Source organism: Mus musculus, chromosome 12 (genome assembly GCF_000001635.26).
Source record: "Mus musculus strain C57BL/6J chromosome 12, GRCm38.p6 C57BL/6J".
NCBI classification, from domain to species: domain Eukaryota; kingdom Metazoa; phylum Chordata; class Mammalia; order Rodentia; family Muridae; genus Mus; species Mus musculus.
The window spans coordinates 100,075,117-100,080,660 of record NC_000078.6 but is presented as its reverse complement, the minus strand read 5'-3'; the positions used below and the strand labels follow the sequence as shown (position 1 = coordinate 100,080,660).

General features: G+C 42.4%; 1 pseudogene; it reads left to right on the top strand.

The window, feature by feature from the left end:
* 9530050K03Rik (RIKEN cDNA 9530050K03 gene) lies at positions 266–1,171 on the top strand (annotated as a pseudogene).

The following is a 5,544-nucleotide window of genomic DNA, read 5'->3' as shown; positions in this document are numbered from 1 at the left end:
TTTTACTGCTGTGAATAGACACCATGACAAAGACAACTCTTATAAAGCCAAACATTTAATTGGGGCTGGCTTACAGTTTCAGAGGTTTAGTCCATTATTATCATGGCAGGATGGATGGCAATTCCTTCAGCACCATCTCTTCCAATAAGGCCACACCTCTTCCAATGGGCCATACCTTCTCCAAGAAGGCCGCACTTCCTAATAGTGCCACCCCCTATGGCCAAGCATTCAAATATATGAATCTATGGGAGCCAAACTTATTCCGACCACCACAATGGGTGTTCTGGATGGTGTACTGATGGAGCTACACAACTGTGCTCTTCCCTTCTGAAAGATGTCATTGCAGCAAACAAACAAGAGGTTGCCTTCAAAGAGCTAGATGTGGCTGTCCTTGTGGGCTCCATGGCAAGAAGGGAAGAAGTGGAGAAGAAAGACCTACTGAAAGCAACTGTGAAAAATCCTCAAAGCCTAGTGTGCAGCTTCGGAGAAATGATCCAAGAAGTCAGTTAAGGTCACTGCTGTTGGAAACCCAGCCAATACGAACTGCCTGATGACCTCCTCGTCAGCTCCCTCAATCCCTGAGGAGAGCTTGGCTTGCCTGCCTTGCTTGGACAACAGAGCTAAATCTCAAATTGCTTTTAAAACTCATTGCAACTGCTGATGACATAACGTCTTTATTTGGAAAATCATTCCCCAGCTCCATATCTAGATGTCAATCAAGCTAAGGGGAAATTGCAAAGACAGAAAGTCGGTATTTATGAAGCCCTAATAGATGACAGTTGGCTCAAGGGACAGTTCCTCACGACTGTGTGACAACAAGATACTGCTGTCATTCAGGCTGGGAAACTGCCCAGTGCAGTATCTGCCATGACAGCCGTCTCTGGCCACATCGGAGACATCTGGTTTGGAACTCCAGAGGAAGAGTTCATGTGAATGGGTGTTAAGTTATCCCTGATGTCAACTCTCTGAGTGTTCTGACAATCTGCTCTTGCTCCCTCTTATGCTCAAGGCCTGTAAGTTTGTAGAAGGCCTCCCTATTTAGAAGATGGACCTCACTACCTAAATGCTTTAGGATTTCTTTCCTGTGCTGACTAGACAATTGTGTTGATGTCAACAAACATCCCAAAGCTGAGGAATCTAAGCATCGTCATTGAGCCTAGAACCAAACAGTTGTAATGTTTATAATATTATACTGTACTATTGAGTATAATAATTATAGTCAGATTACTTGTGAACAGCGAGCTATTTTAAAGATTGTGTGCTTTACGGTATGGATTTGTGAAGGTTTATTATGTTGTTGGTGCTGCAATCTAAATAAAAATGTAATCAAGTGAAGAAAAAAAAAGTAAAAGCCTGTCTTAGTCAGGGTTTCTTTCTTTCTTTCTTTTTTAAGACTTATTTATTTATTATATGTTAGTACACTGTAGCTGTCTTCAGACACCCCAGAAGAGGGCATCAGATCTCACTACAGATGGTTTTGAGCCACTATGTGGTTGCTGGGATTTGAACTCAGGACCTTCGGAAGATCAGTCAGTGCTCTTAACCACTGAGCCATCTCTCCAGCCCTTAGTCAGGGTTTCTATTCCTGCACAAACATCACGACCAAAAAGCAAGTTGGGGAGGAAAGGGTTTATTTCGCTTATACTTCCATGTTGCTGTTCATCACCAAAGGAAGTCAGGACTGGAACTCAAGCAGGGCAGGAAGCAGGAGCCGATGCAGAGGCCATGGAAGGATGTTACTTATTGGCTTGCTTCCCATGGCTTGCTCAGCCTGCTCTCTTATAGAACCCAAGACTACCAGCCCAGAGATGGTCCCACCCACAAGGGGCCTTTCCCCCTTGATCACTGAGAAAATGCCTTACAGTTGGATCTCATGGAGGCATTTCCTCAACTGAAGCTCCTTTCTCTGTGGTAACTCCAGCTGTGTCAAGTTGGCACAAAACTAGCCAGTACAGCAACTTAAGGGAGAAAAGATTTATTCTGGCTCATGGGGTGAGGCTGTGGTGGAGAAGTCACAGCATCAGGAGCTTGGGCTGCTGGTTATTTCACACCCACAGTCGGAGCAGAGAGTGATACCTGCTGCTGTTCAGTTCACTCTCTCCACTTACACAGCCCAGGAGCCCAGCCAAGGGAATGGCACCGCCCACAGTGAGCAGGTCTTCCCACCTCTATGAATGCATTCTAGATATTCCCTGCTCCATCCTGCAGGTGACTCTAGATTTTGTTAGGTTGACAATGAACACAAGCCATCATATGGCAGCTGAAACTTGGAGAAACTAATGAATTCGACCATTTTTAAGGCTAAATCTATTTTATGTTCTACACTATAGTACTAGAGAACCTTATTCTTAAATATTTGAAAATAGCAGAGAATTTCAAAGGGACAATTTAAGACCCACCAGTGTGTCTGCAGTTCAGGGTTAATAAAAATTAGTATCTCAGTGTTTGTTTTTCCCTTTATTATAAATCCCTCTAGTAGATTTTACAAAAATGTTCTCCATTCTCCATAAAGAATTAAAACTGCAGAAAAATCTAAAAGTTAAAATTACTTCAAATCTTTCAACTCATTAAAAACATCATTACTGTTTAGTGAACATAATTTCAAATATCTTTTTAAGCGTCTGAATATAACTATATAAATAGATGGATAGGCAAATGGATTCATAGCTTGAGAGACAAAAGCTATCAAAAAACAGGATTAATCTATATATGACATTTTAACACAGTAATTAAATTTAATTTTACTTTAGTTTAATAGGAGAAACAACTGATAGAAAATAGAAGTCACTGAATTTCAATTAGATGTTTCTTTTCTTAAGAGACAATATTTCTCAAAAAAGCCTCATAAAGCTAAAGAGTAAAAATTCTTAGGTGGTGGGGCTGGGGCTGGGGCTGGGGGGGGGGAGGGGGCTGGGGCTGGGGAGGGTGCAGAGCAGGAGACTGCAGCAGGTTTGAGGCCAGCCAGGGCTACCTAGCAGGATCCCATCTAAAACAACAGAGCCCCAACAGGCAGATAGACAGACAGACAGATGACAGGTAGATGATATTCAGAAGCTACGTAGATGAAGATAGATGATAGGTATATGACAGAGATTGAAGTCGCTGATCTCTTTCTTAATTTCTTTTTAATTAAGGAGATGGCTCCTTTGGTGAAGAATCCGCCTCTCAAGCATGAAGACCTGCGTGCCCATCCCCAGCTCCCATGTAAAAAGCCAGGTCTGGTGGCCCCATCTTGCAATCCTCCATAGCAAGACGCAAGGTAGAGACAGGCAGATTTCTGGAGCTCACTGGCCGGTCGGCCTAGCCTATTTAGTGAAGTTCCAGGACCACGAGAGACTTTGCCTCAAAGAAAAGGTGAACAATACCTGAGGAATGACACCTGAGGTTAACTTCTGACCCCCACATGTGTGTGCCAAGCACACATGTACTCCCCCATGAACACATACGTGTACTTTTTTTTTTTTGCTAATGTTTGTTGACTGACTCCCAGACTTAAAAGAGAAGCCCATTGCTATTAACTTCTTCTTCCATCCCTTTCCCCCAGACTTGGGTTTTCCTATTGTCTTCCATTTTCACACAGTTCTCACCTATAACTCTCTTAATCTTCCACTGAACCATACATTCTCTGGCCATCTTAGCATGGGAGTCATTACTCCCAGCCATTTTTTTTTTTTTTTTTGTCCCCAGGATGCCATACCTGGTTCTTTGCTGGCTAGATTCCATACCAACAGAAATAAAAACCTAATAACTTCTATCTCCTGTCATTTTATTTCTCCTGTTAAACTGAAGTAAAATTGACTTTAACATCTGCATTTGTTCCTCGAGGTCTTTTGTGGTGACAAACATTTGCTTGCCATCATACTTGGGTCCCACCCCACATTTGCTCCTTCCGGGACTGGCAGCTATCACCCTGTTACCTACCCCTTAGCGTGAAAGTCTGAATGAAATTCATCCTCTCTCTGGTTGTTTTTGTCTTTCTACATATATGTAAAGGCTCTTTCTGGTTGTCTACTTGACTATATCTGGAATGAACTACAATCCAGAATTGGAGGGCTCACCTGTGATCCAGATCTTGAGGTGGAAGACACAAGTTTCTGACCTGGATCTTGGCATGGAGATGGTGAGGCACAGCAGCTATGAAAAGCTTAGGCCCAGGAATTATAGTACATGCCTTTAATCCCAGGACACAAAGGCAAGGAGATCTCTGAGTTTAAGGTCAGTCTGGGACAAAACAAGTCCCAGATCCAGACGTGGTGATACACAAATTTAATCTGGGCCACACCTTCTGCTGGAGACCTACATATGGACATTGGAAGAAGGAAGATTTGCTCTTCTTCGCCTGCTTGCACTTACTAGCCAGCACATCTGTTGGAACCTACTTCTACAGAAGACCAGCTGAAACGACTAGCCTTGTGGGACTGAGCAACTACTAGATTCTTGGACTTCCATTCACAGCTGCCCATTGTTGGGTTAGTGGGACTACAGATTGTAAGTCATCAGGACAAATTCCCTCAGTATAGAGAGACCTTCCCTAAGTTCTGTGACTCTGGAGAACCCTAAGACAATATAAAGTACCCCAAGAATTGGATTCCCTTTCCTGGGACTTCATTTTTCCCATTTGCGAGCTGTAGATGTAAACGGTTGCTCTTGTCAGTATCAAATGAGATCGTTATTTAAAGCCTTGGCACTGTGCCTGGATCAGAACTAATGCTTAATAATTGCTAGCTACTGGTGGTATTGTAATGAGGGCACTGAAGTTCAAGAATACACACAGGATTCTTCTGAGCTGGATATTCAGAATACTGAGTGACTAGCATAGGAAAGGGCCTTAGGTAATTAGGTGCAATAAAAAGATTATTAAATCAACACCATTACAGTGACTAGAGGAAAGGAGAACAGAGCGACTGACTTAAGGATAATTAAAGACTTGAAATAAGAGAACTCAAGAAATTGGATAAAAGGTATATTTAAGGATAAAATAAAGATAAATTTCCCCAAATGACAAAAATGTGGAAGAATATATTTCAGTCTAAACCAAGAACAAAAAGAAGATCATCTGCTGTATTGAAATGCTAGCAGTGTGCGCATGTGGGGCCTTGTCCCAATTCTCACGGACTCTTCCAGTTGATGACACATAGACCAGGGTCACTCAGGGTCCACAGATCTAGAACATTCTTTATGCTTTTGGTTTTTGTTGTTGTTGTTGTTTTTTGTTTTTTTAATGTCAGCCATGGCCATCCCGTTTGTTAAGATCCTCCATTTTGATTAAACAATGTCAGCCACTGAGACTAAAGTAATTTTGATTCTCAGGATTAAACTGACTTGTTCCCTAAATTCTTGCCCTTCCCACCCTGCTGACATCCCCAGCAATGGTGGCCACAGAGGGTGTCAGTCTTCAACTCAGTATTTACCTTATTTTCCTAGCTACCTCTAGAAACAGCCAACCTCAGGCTAAAAAGGGATTTCTTTCCCTTCTTTTTTGCTTTATAAATACCTCGACCTGTAAGCAGCCCGTGGACTCTGATCTGATGCCAGAGATTCCTC